The sequence below is a fragment of the Lathyrus oleraceus genome, chromosome 2, assembly GCF_024323335.1.
Source record: "Lathyrus oleraceus cultivar Zhongwan6 chromosome 2, CAAS_Psat_ZW6_1.0, whole genome shotgun sequence".
NCBI lineage: Eukaryota > Viridiplantae > Streptophyta > Magnoliopsida > Fabales > Fabaceae > Lathyrus > Lathyrus oleraceus.
Window position 1 is genome coordinate 75,365,796 of NC_066580.1, and position 13,549 is coordinate 75,379,344.

Below are 13,549 nucleotides of genomic sequence, written 5' to 3' on the forward strand. Positions count from 1 at the left end.
CCAATTCGGCTATGCAAAATTGGTTTGGATAACATATGTTTAATAACGTCACAATGAGATGAAACATAAACGTCAACAGGTTTGATATAATGTTTCAATTTTGTACAAGAGAAATATAGGCATAAACATAATTTTTCGACCATGTTATACCTAGTTTGTGCATCATTTAAGACTCTACTGAGGTAGTAAATGGCTCTTTCGACACCATTATCATCCTCTTGAGCTAACATGCTTCCTAAAGTCTTGTCAGATGCATATATATACAATCTCATACTTTTATTTCTCCAAGGTGGTGTCAAGATTGGTGGATGATTCAAGTATGCTTTAATCTTATCGAATGCTTCTTTTTGAGCATGCCCCCACTCGAACCCTTCCTTGTTGAGTCGAAGCAATGGTGAAAAAGCCCGCGTCTTCCCACTAAGGTTTGAGATGAATCTCCTTAGGAAATTGATCTTACCTAACAGTGACTGCAAACCTTTCTTCTTCGATGCCGCTTTCGCTTCCATGATGGCCTTGGTCTTATTCTGGTTTATTTCGATCCCCTTTTTGTGGACCACAAAAGCCTAAGAAATCCCTAGCCTGCACACAAAAAGTGCATTTTAAAGGATTCATTTTTAGACCATGTTTTCTCATCCTCTCGAAAGATATTCGAAGATGGTCTACGTGACTCTTCCCTGAAATAGACTTAATGACATTATCATCTATATAGATTTGCATAAAAGTTTCTATGAAATCATGGAAGATCGAATTCATCACTCTTTGGTAGGCTGCCCCAACATTTTTCAAACCAAAAGGCATCACTACCCATCCGTAGGCGCCTAAGGCTCTGGGGCATCGAAATGCTATTTTCGACATCCTCTTCAGCGATAAATATTTGATTATACCTAGAATACTCGTCAAGCATGCTTAAATATTCATAGCCTGCAGCAGAATCGACTAGCATTTGTGCCACTAGCATCGAATATTCATCTTTTGGGGTTACAGTATTTAAATCTCTAAAATCTATGCAAACCCTTAAAGTACCATTCTTCTTTACAACTGGCACAATATTAGCTAACCATTCGACATACCTGGCCATGCGAATGAAATTACAGCGGAGAAGCCTTTCGACTTCCTATTTAATCTTTGAAAGTATTGCTGGAGAAAATTGTCTTGGGTTCTGCTTCACATGCTTCTTTCCAGGCTTGATCGGCAGTTTCAATTCGACCAGCTCTCTGCTTAAACCAGACATTTCATCATAGTCCCATGTGAAATAGTCCTTAAATTCTCTCAGCAACTGGACCACTTCGATCTTGAGTTGAGGATGGATGTTGGCGCTGATGTAAGTTGGCCTTTTTATGACTCCCTCTCCCAAGTCTACTTCTTCAAGGGGATCCTGAGCCAGCATTTTAATGTTTGTTGCTAGCGGATCCTTCTCAAAACCCAAAGGCTCATCATCATAGATCGCATCGATCCTCTGGTCTTGCTCTTCATTCTGACCTTTATCAGGTGGCATTGGGTCAAAGTCCTTCCCAGGACCTTTCGATTGAGAAACTTCACTGGCTTTGACAGCCATATTTTTGACTTCGGCCTCTAAGGCCAATTGTTGTTTGCTCTCGGCTATGTAAGCTGAAATCCTCTTTAGCACTGTAAACTCAATCATCATCACTAAATTCACTTCCCCATCCTGTAAGGTCGATTCCAGACACTCCCAAATATCCGAAGTCGTCTTCACCTACTATCTCCCTGTCCCAGCGAAAACCATAGTGAGGGTGTAGTGACAGGGAACAATAAGCATTGTCATCAGAGGTAAATGCAAACTAAGCCGAATCACATGGAGCTATGGTGGCCAAGTGCTTGTCAAATTGGCGTTCGTCGACATGATTGATAGGGGTTTTAAATTACCCCTAATCCACCTCTATGTTTTCAATGATGCCATCTGGGCACTAAATTATTATCCTCTGGTGCATTGAAGATGGGACAACTCCAACCCCATGTATGCATTTTCTTCCAAGCAACAAATTATAGTCAACCTTTGTTTCCACAATCATAAACATTATGGACCTAATGATTGTCCCTACAGTTAATTCGACTTGGATAGCCCCCATGGTGGAACCCACTTTACCTTCATAGTTGGTTAGCAACATATTATGAGGTTTGGCATTAGTATAATATTTGCTAATTTTTCTCAACATGTGGTGAGGCATCAAGTTCACAGTCGCTCCACAATCCACCAATATTTTATTAACGGGGACGTCTTCGATTTTTCCAGTGATGAAGAGGGGTTTCAGGTGACTCTTCATGGCTTCACTAGGCCTCTCAAAAAAGGCATTTTCTCTTCAACACAACCGGGCAATTCAATTTCATTCGATCTCTCCAATCAGGTTTGCCTTATTCCCATTACTTTACGTTTTTAATTTGAAATTTCTAAATGTATGAGATATTGTGGTGAATTTGGAAGAGTGGGTATCGTTCGGTTTTGCCCACGGGTTTAGATGTGCATGAATGTGTAAACAATACCTTGAATGTTTAATCGTTTCGTTTCTGAGATGGATGCCATAGGGTTTGGGGTTTCTGAAATCATATTGTTATCAAAAAAGAACCCAGAACCCGCAGGCATTCGCTAGCACCTTCGCTAGGCGAGCCTGCAGCGAAGCTTCGCTAGCACCTCGCTAGGCGAAGCAGTAGCGAGCGTGACAGAAGTTGTTTTTTGCTCATTAATCTGTTTGGTGATCGTTAGGACATGCTTTTTCTTGCCTCCGTGCACTGTTTACCTGACACTTTGTTGTCATGTTTCTTTTGTTTGGTGCAACTCTTGATTGCACCCTGTTTTGTTATTCTAACCTGTTTGTTGAGTTTTTGTGAGGGCTCACATGACTTCTGAAAGGATAGCTTGCTTGGTGTTCCACTTTATTTGTGGGATACCATTTGGAGATTTATCCCGATTACCTGTACTGACTTGCTTTCTTTGCTGGTGCTAGCTTGAGAGATCTCCGGGTTTCTTATTTCCTTAAGTGTTGTTACTTCGGATCTTTATCCGTGTGGTATATCTCTTGATCCCTTTTATTTTTCCCGCATTTTATATCTTTCTTAGCTGGAAGACCTCGATAGGAGGCAATGTTTTTGTGTGTTTACTTTTGTGCCTAAAGACCTCCAAAAAGAGGCACCAGTGCTAAAAACCTCCATGAAGAGGCAATTGGCGGATAAAAAAAGGGATTAGTAGTCAATCCCCCGTTATTCAGTGCGTCGTTCTTTAAGATCACACTACGTGTCGATACTTCAGATCAAAAGCCCAAGATCTTTTGTCCGGTCAGTCAGTGGAGAGGGTTCCACCTTTCTGAATCCCCACTTTCTGTCATGAGCTCACCCTGTCCAGGGTTAAGAGCTATGAGGTCTTATCCTCATTACCCTTTTGATCTGCTCACCCTGACGCTCAATGTCAGTGGTTAAGAGCCCATTTGATTACCCTTCCATGGCTTGTTTGTCGAGGTTGATATGACCCCTCTTGACTAAAGCCCTACCCATGTATGCTTGAGCCCCCTTGTTGGTATGTTTACTTTATGCATGTTGTTTTGTATGGTGTGATCGTCTCCCCATAGGATTGCTAGGCTTCGTATAGTCTCTCATTTGCATGTCAATTAAGGTAGCACTGTTCCTTCGTCTAGGACTTCCTTTTTGCATGAGCATTCCTAAAACACAAACAAACTCATTGATTTTTCTTCTCCTAAGAACACGTTAACTCCTTCTACTACAGGTGAGTAAGTCTCCAAAGGTCGAGCACCCGGTAGATTGCGCAGTAACGTCGTTCGTCCAAAATAAACCCCGTAGTTAGCCGAACTATGGTTTGCTCTGATTCTCATTCCAGATGAGATACGTAGGCATAAGATGCGATGTCTTAGCGAGCACACTTCCCCTTAACCCATAGGTAGCCGAGCTACGAAGACTCTGATTCTCATATTCAGAAGAGATACGTATGCAGTGGATGCGACATCCATGCGAGTCATTTCCTTTTAACCCCTCTTTTAGTAAATAGTACATTAGATAAACCCACACCCTTTAGACAAGAACAACAAAAGTGGATCCCGTAGAGTACTACGGATGCGTAGGGGTGCTAATACCTTCCCTTCGCATAATCGACTCCCGAACCCAAGATTTGGTTGCGAGACCTTGTCTTCTCCTTCCCTTTTTCCAGGTTTACTTCGAGCGTTTCCTTTCCCTCATTTGGGATGAATAACGCACGGTGGCGACTCTTCTGTCTGTTTCTTTTTCGCCGATTGTTTTTTCGCAGGTTGCGACAGCTGGGGACCTTATTTTCCCTAGTGGACCTTTCCTAGCGTTTGTTTGTTTATTGTCTAGTGTGTGTTATTTATTTATTGCTTTGCATACTTATCTGTTTGCATTGCATCCTATGTGCGCTTTACTATTTCATGCATATTGTGCTGGCTGTGTATCTGTTTCGCTGTTGGATGAGAGTTACAAGAGGTAAAAGGCCTAATACACAGGCTATGAGTGAACTTTAGGACACCTAGGAATAGAGTGATTCATGGGAAGCGGGTGGTATGGCGCCACTTAGCAGAACATGGTATCACGAGCAGTTCAGATTCTGATGGGGTATTATCGTTGCATACACCTGGTGTGCATATGATGTTGCTCTTGAAAGGATTGTTTATCCTGTGTTTCTCTTGACCTTACCCTGGCCACGATTACACCTGTGAGTGGGGATGGAATGAATCATTTACAGGTACTGATGGTGACTTGTTCTGTTGGTGACCTTGGTTTGGTTCTTGTTGGTGACCGTGGGTTCTGAAGTATGGGTTCTAAGTTGATGACTGTGTTCTATGGTTCCCGGTTCCGAATTCATGCTGAAGTTCTGATCCTGTGCCCTGTGATACACAACCAACCAGCCATTGTTTCATCATTTTTCATCATAGCATGTTTAATTTCAAAAAAAAAAATAATGCATAAAAAAATAAAAAAATAAAAAGAAAAAAGTTAAACCGCATATGCATATCATTTTTCAGGTTTATTCAGGAGTCTGTTCACGCCAGAGATGGCTGCCGTTCCAGAGTTGAAGAGGAAGACTTGCACCTACAGCTTTTATCGTGAGCCGTTGACATCTTTGGAAGAATTGGGTAATCTCGTGACCGACCGTAATTAGAAAGTTTTTGATGATCAGTATGGGGATATCTTGGCATTGTTGAAGATGGTGGTTGATCCTGTACCTCTGCAGACTCTCTTACAATTCTATGACCCGGGGCTTCGTTGCTTTACTTTTCAGGACTACCAGCTAGCTCCCACTCTTGAAGAGTATTCCATCCTTATGAATGTTCGAATCAAAAATCGAGTGCCTTTCCTGGATGTGCCAAAGGAGGTGGATTTCAAAGTTGTCGCTAAGGCTCTTTATTTGAGCATCAAGGAAGTGAGCGATAATTGGAAACCAAGCGGTGATGTTGTGGGCTTATCCTTGAAGTTCTTGGTAAGGATGGCTAAGGAAGAAGCAAAGAAAGGAAATTGGGTAGCTTTCAACGCTCAGTTGGCTGTCATGATTTATGGAGTTGTTCTGTTCCCCAGTATGCCTAGTTTCGTGGACCTGGCAGCAATCACTATTTTCATTGGAGGAAACCCGGTGCCTACCTTGTTAGCTGACACCTATTATGCGATACACAGCAGGCATGGTAAGTGTGGAGCTATCAGGTGTTGTCTCCCGTTGCTACTCAAGTGGTTCTTGTCTTTTCTACCAACCAGTGGACCATTTGTGGATACTCATAATACTCACAAATGGACTCAGAGGATCATGTCGCTCACATCTTATGATATCAAGTGGCAAGCTTATAGGCTAAATGTGCGCAACGTCATTATGATTTGTGGAGAGTTTCGCAATGTTCCACTCATAGGGACTAGGGGTTGCATCAACTACAACCCGGTTCTTTCTCTCCGTCAGTTGGGTTTTGTCATGAATGAAAGGCCGCAAGATGTCGAGATAGCTGAAAGTGTGTACTTTGAGAAACGGAGCGATCCAGCAATATTGGAGCAAGTGGGAAAAGCTTGGGAGAATATTGGTATAAAAGATGGATCTGTTTTAGGGAGGAAGTTTGCAGTTGCTATGCCTTCTTACACGGAGTGGGTCAAGGAAAGAGTTGGGACTTTGTTGCTACCATATGACCGGATGGAACCATTACAGGAGCAACCGCCTTTGATCCTTTCTGAGAGTGTGCGTGCTGAGTATTACAAACGAGCCTTAATGGAGAATCGCCAGTTGAAAGGAAATGAACAGGAGATCCAAATGGAGCTTTACAAAGCAAAAGCTGATAGGCTGAATTTGGCTCACAAACTCAAACATGAACTTGGATCAGGATATCTCCTGGGGTCGAAAGGCCTTCCTGGCTTACCCACTTGATGATTTTGGACGGCTTTATGACCATCTTGGTGATTTACTCTCCTAACCCCTTCAAGATTTTTGAGCTGCTTTCTTGTCGAATACGACACTGCACCTACGGCACAACATGACTTCCGACTTCTTTTTCTGACACCTTCGAAGGAAGTCACACAATATTTCTTCCTCTTGAGGGAAGGTGACTTTGTTATACTCCTCCCGTCGACATTCATCGTCGACCTCCATAGAGGTTTCTTGAGATAACTCGGCCATATTGACTTCCATGTGGATATCCTCGGTAATATCCAACCTTTGGAATTGTCTTTGAAGGCCCTCATTGGCCTTGTCCATCTGAACAAAATCATCAGCGTTTCTTTAGTGGTCATCATTAACTTTGAACTTTCAGCATCCTCAGCATCGGAGGCTTCAGCATTTTTGTAGGTGATATCTCTTGCAGCCTTTGAGTAAAATCATCAAGAGGCGTTTGCTCGAAGTACTCATGAACCATGGCCATAACAGGTCCATTGACGGAGTCCTCAGTGACTTCCATCATGTTGAAATCATCAACGACTTCAATAAGGTTCACTTCTTCTGGTTCAATATAATGGGCCTCAGCTACCTGTAGAGGATCGGAGTCGATCTTCATCTAGCTCCAAGTTTTGTCTCCGAACTTGAGTCTTCCTTCCTGGATAGTATTTTGCACAAGATCCCTGAAAAGAAAACATTGAGACATTTTATGACCCAAAAAACCATGGTATTTGCAAAACCCTCTTTTCTTTATTTGCTCTAAAGGGGGTACTTTAGCACCCGGAGGTACTATCATTTGACCATCTTTGACTAGTAAGTAAAAAATTTCGTCATATTTTGTAACGTCGAACGTATAAGTTTTCTTAGGAAATTTGTCACTCTTTTCAGGTTCAACAGGATTTTCCCATTCGAAGGTGCTAAAACTTTGCACGCATATGATGGCCCTTACGTCAATTCAACAAGGTCGATCTCATTGTCGTCGAAGTCTGAAAGTGCATGACATGAACCTTCGTCATCATTCCTGAAATCGACATAGGCTACCCTTTTACCTTTATTTGCCCTAGCCTTTTCTTCCTTCAAACCTTCTAACTGTCGAACCCTGTCAGCCAATTGGGCCATATCCCTTAGGTACTAAGTATCTAATTTCTTTCTAATCGAATAGTCTAGGCCCCCAGCGGTCATTTCGACCAGTTCATGCTTTGGTATTTACGTAAAATACCTAGCTTTGAGCAATAGAAACCTATTTAGATAATCATCAATTGGCTCAGTGAACTTTCGCTTGATAGTAGCCAACTCCTTCAAACTTATCTTCGTTTGCCCCATGTAAAACTGTTCATGGAACATTCTTTCCAGTTGGTTCCAAGTGTGGATCGAACTTTGGGGCAAGGTGGTGAACCCTGTGAAAGCATTCTTTGTGAGAGAACTTGGAAAAAAATTATCCTAAGGCTCTCATTATTTGACATATCTCCAGCTGATGCTTTGTTTTTCGCAAGTATACGAACGCGTCAGAGTAATATAAAAGATTGTCGAATCCACAGAGACCAAGTGTCAATCTATCGTTATCTATTGTTACAGTGTTTATCTAAGGTAATCGAAATAGGGGTTTTAAGAGTGCACAATGAAAAATAAGTATTAAATAAAATTCAATTAATAAAGACAGGTTTGAATGGAATTCACATAATCAATTAATAATCCAAGTACTTGCTAATAGAATTACTTATGGGCAGTGTTTCCTACTTTAAAAAGAACCAATTTAACGGGAACTGTCGCTTTCGCATATTCAGAACCGAGTTGTACTCCCTAATCAAACCCTCTTATTGTCACTTATAAAAAGGCGCGCATTGCGTTAGAGTAGTAAACCTATTTTTAAGAAATATAGTATCTTGACTAAGTTGAAAAGTATTTTGACCTGGGTTTCTTAACCAAAAGAGGTTCTCACGAACCAGACTCTAAACTTATAAACGCGTCCGAAAATAGTTTTAAAATCACTTTTCTTTTTAGGTTAAAAACTCCTAATGAACTAAACAAAGCGCTTTCGCTGTATTTGAAATAGTTAAAAACAATAAGTTTAAATAGACGTTGGACGACTTTCGATCTTACCCAACGGAAATAAAGTGCAGGAAAACTTAGGTTGAAAGTCAAAATAGCCCTTACGTGTTTCTACGAACAATTGTACGGATTATCGGTTCAATTACGATCCTTACATTCTAACCTTTATAGGTTTAGCTAGACATGGTAAAGTAAAGATGCATTTTAATTTAAATAAAAGTAGTGCGAGTGCGGAAAGTAAATAAAAGTAGTGCGAGTGCGAGGAATAAATAAAAGTAGTGCGAGTGTGAGAAATAAATAAAAGTAGCGCGAGTGCGAGAAATAAACGAAAGTAGTGCGAGTGCGAGAAATAAATAAAAGTAGTGCGAGTACGAGAAGTAAATAAAAGTAGTGCAAATGCGAGAAATAAATGAAAGTAAAGTGCGAGTGCGAGAAATAAATAAAAGTAGTGCAAGTGAGGGAAATAAATAAAAGTAAAGACAGTGTGGGAAAGTAAAGAAGACAAAGGTAAAGCAATAAAACCTGCTTCAATCGGAGGGTTGAATAAAGTGCGAAACAGAAATGAAAATGGCGGCAGGATTAATTTCCTTCCAAAGTGCTCCAAACTCGATTACAGACTCGATTACACAGTTGTGGCAACACTCCGATGTGAAGCGATTACCACTTTTACAATACTGATATATGCCTCGTTGTAACTAAGTTTGATCTAAGTTTGGATGAAGAAACAAATGAAATCAAGTCTCTATTTATAAGCAAGGAAAATAATGGAAATGACAAGGATGCCCCTAAGTTTGAATTTGGGAGGGAAACTTCTTTGTTCTTGTGGCACCCGCCATAAGAGTAAATTGTGGCGCCCAAATGGAGATAGTGGGAGATGTGGCAGTTGAAGAGAAGTTAAACTATGACATGTCATGGCTGGACCCATGGCGCCAGCCACAGTGGGAGCCACAAGTGCAAAATGCTGATTTTAGGCTTTTTAGCTCATTTTCACTCCTTTTCTCGACCGGGGCTCTGATTAGACTGAAAACCTGAAAACAAAGAAAACCATAGTAATAACATAACAAAATAACAATAAAACAACTAAAATACATGCGAAATTGGAGTCGAAATTACAGTGAATTTCAGTGTCATCAAATTCTCCCACACTTAAACCCTTGCTTGTCCTCAAGCAAAACACTTAAAAGCTCAAAGAAGAAAAAATCGGTGTCAACGAGTGATTCGGGCTAGAAAGGCTTCTAAGTCCAAGTCGGGATGCAGTGGTAGGTACTAACTGAGTGAACTAAGGGTATTATGATGACACTTATTCGCAGACATGGACATAAACTCCATTCCTATATTAACCAACCCATATCATCCCACAATACTTAGGCCTACCTCTTCATCTCTTTTTGGGTCCTTTTCATTCAGACGCAATCACATTAAGCCCGTTATCCGTACATGCTTCATAGCAGAGTGACCGGTTAGTGATTCTGATCCTAAACATGGGGTTTCGGGCACATAAATCTGTGTAAACCCTTTTATTTGACCCAAATGCAGTTGTGGGGGATCGGATCGTAATCCGCCCTACCGAGTTCAACGTCAGATACCTCTGAACCAACTAACGGCGGCTGAGTTTTTCTTTTTCTTTTTCTTTTGCAGCAAATTTTTACAACTTTTTTTTGTTTAAATGACTTTGTGAGAGTCACCTATACCGGAGTTGCCTTTTTTTTCTTTTATTTATTTCACTGGATCGTTCACTTATGTTCATCGGTCCCCTACGTAGAGGATGCGTAGGCGGGAGCTGACTGCTAGAATAAACTACTGAGGACTATACTGAAATGATGATTAAGGCCATGGTATATGGGGTTTCGGGAGTGATTCCTATATTCATGAAGTCTATGGTGCTAAAATGATACTGATGTTTCAAAAAGTTCTCCCAAGTCACCATATCCTAACTCAAACCTGTCTTAAAGCCCAAAAACTTTCAGAATAACACCGTTTTATTTTGCAAAAAATTTTGGTAGGGCTAAAGGAATGGGGATATTAGAATGTACTAAAGATACACTATACTGGTGACTCGTCAGACACATGCATTATCTAAAATACTCTAACTAAAAGCAAAATAAAACAAAGTAAACAACTAAAAAGCAATAAAAATAAACAATCTAAAAAACAGCAAAGGAAAAGTAGAAAGCGATAAAATCTCCTCCCACACTTAAATCGAACATTGTCCCCAATGTTTCGAAATAAGATAAGGGGAGAGTAACCCGTCACACTACTGCTGACCACTGGTTCCTTCGCCATTCTGAGGTGGACGACGGGATCGACTGCGACGACGGTCTCTCTGATCCATCCTGGCCTGTAAGGCATCCTGAACAGTCCTCACCTCTCGAAGGTTACTTAAAATGGAACCCTGAGTGGCCTCTATCAGCGCAGAATGTTGACGGTGGTAGTGTTGTTGACGAGATTGCTCGTTTGTGATCGCAAGCAGAGCCTGTGCAATAGTTTCATGGGATCGATCTGTCCTCCGCTGCGATTCTTGCATGAAGCTCATGTTGTCTTCCAGTTGTTGCTGAATGGTAGAGAGTAGGTCATCACGCCTCTGTTCTCTAGCCACGTGGTCGCGCCATATCTCATATGTAATATAGAATCCAGGAGCAGAACCTGCAAAAGAAGAAGATGGTACGGTGTGTGGTGGTGAAGGGTGATGGGGGGACACATAAGGTACGAGAGATTGCTCTCTCCGGTCAAACTCTTCATCAGTGTCGTGTCCCTCCTCATCAGGAATATTAGGAGGAAATGGACCCAAAACAGGTGGAGCATCTAAAACATAGGTCCAATTCCTTTCATTACGTACGTCAGTACGTCTAGTGCACGGTAAGATAACAGATGGGATAGCTATACCATGAATCATAAGCACATAACCTCCCTCTCTTCTCAATTGGCATAATTTCATATCTCTAAGAAATTTAAGGTTGATTGTGCGAGGAGCTAAGGGATCTAAAGTAGCTATCTCATTGTTCAAGTTAAGATCCCGAGCAATAGACGTAATGAGTCCTCCAAAAATAATGGGTCTCGCTTTATTAAGAGTTAAAGCCATATGAGAAATCATAAACGGGACCGAATTAATTCTCCTATTTGTGAGGCTTCTGTGTAAAAATAGAAGCTCCCGAGCATTAACCTTGTTTGGATTCTCCCGGACAAAAATAGTACATGTCAACAGATATCTAAAAACTCTGATGGTCGGGTTATGGATGGTCGAGGCAAGAATTCCTTCAAAAGAATTTATTGAAGTATTAGACAATCTCTGCCAGAAGGAAAACACCTCGACCGACCAATCTGAATCCAAAGGGGCCTCACAAATAGCACCTTCCCCATGAGGAATTCCTAACAGACCTGCTAGTTCGTCGGTACTAAACTCATACTCAACAGCAAACATTCGAAATTGAACAGTACCAAATGTACTAGCAGTATTAGGACTGACAATATAAATTAAAGAACTTAAAAACTCGATTGTCAATCGCTCAAAGGTAGGCTCTCTATTTGAAAAGATAGTGTGTAAGCCTAAAATATCTAACAAATGAGAAACACTATGGTAGATACCCAAAGTATAAAGACAATTATCATCTACGTACCTCGTCGGGAGAATTTCCCGATTTTGCAACCTTTCGATAATCTTTCTCTGCCTATCTCCAGGTTTCCCGTCGCGAAGAATAAATCCGTTGAACTCCATTGTTTTGCTCTTGGAATGTGATGAAGAAGATGAAGATGGGTTTGTATAAAAAGGTGGGATTTTTATGGAAATTGATGGATGAAAATTAAAATGGAAGTTGGAAAGGTAAATTGTATTGTGGGAAGATGAGAAATGTAGGAGCTTTTATGGGGTTCAAGGGAGTTTTTGGGAGAGGAAAAAATGGGTTTTGGAGATTGGAAAGGTTAAAAATGGTGAAATATGTGAATTTGCCCCGAGCTTTATCAGACGCTGTGGCGGGCGCCACAAGAGTAATTTCAGCTGGGCCGGATTTTTGACTCATTTGGTATGGGCTTCTCCATGCTATTTTTGGTGTGGGGTTCCGGATAACATTTTCATTGTTTTTCCTAATGAAATAAGGCTTGCACAATTTATAAAAATAAAATTTAAACATTAAACAAATGCTATTAGATTATAATATGAATAAAAAATGAAATAAGCACACATTAAAATATATATATATATATATATATATATATATATATATATATATATATATATATATATATATATATATATATATATATATATATATATATATATATATATATATATATATATATATATATATATGGAAATATCAAAGTGCTAACATAATTAGAAAATATACCGAATGCAATAATATAAAATAAGTCAGGGAAATGCGAAAAATAATATAAGCATAAATGAGAAAAAATAAACGAGACGATGAACTCAAACAGAAGGGGGCTCCTCTGGCTGACTGGATCCACGAAGTACGGCTATCTCCCGATGAAGCTCTGCGATCTCTTGGTACAAACAATCAGCCTCAGTAGCACGTGTAAGGTCGGATACTGCCATCTGTAAGATAAGGTCAGCCACCTCCTGCCTAAGCTCGGTAATCTCTCTGCGACACTCGGCAATCTGCGTGCGGATATCTGGGGTCTGCAAAGATAAATTATTAAAGAGTACACTAATTCTGGGTGAAGGCGGTGTAGGAGTATACTCAGCAACAGAAGGGGATCTAGGCTCCTCAACAGTCTCTCAATGACCCTCCAAAGCATAACTCCAGTTAGCTAGGTCATGAACATTGGTCATCATCGGATCTGGCAGTGTAAAGTAGTGTATCGTCTCGCTATTAAATCAACAATCTGAACTGTCTGGGATTGAAGGAGGATCTTCTCATCAATCCTCTGGTCAAGCAAAAATCAATATCCATAGTAGTATAGCCACTGAAAGTCCTGAGATGGAGCAGCTTCCGGGACAGACCTAAGGCAATGGAAATCTGCGTGACAATTCCTCCTACATGAATAACTCCTTCGGATGATTTGGCAACACTACTAAGGCCACACAGCAGAAAGTTCCCACATGCCACAGGGCGTGGCTGGGATGCACAAAATAACAAAAATATCTCCTCCTCACTCAGCAGAGTC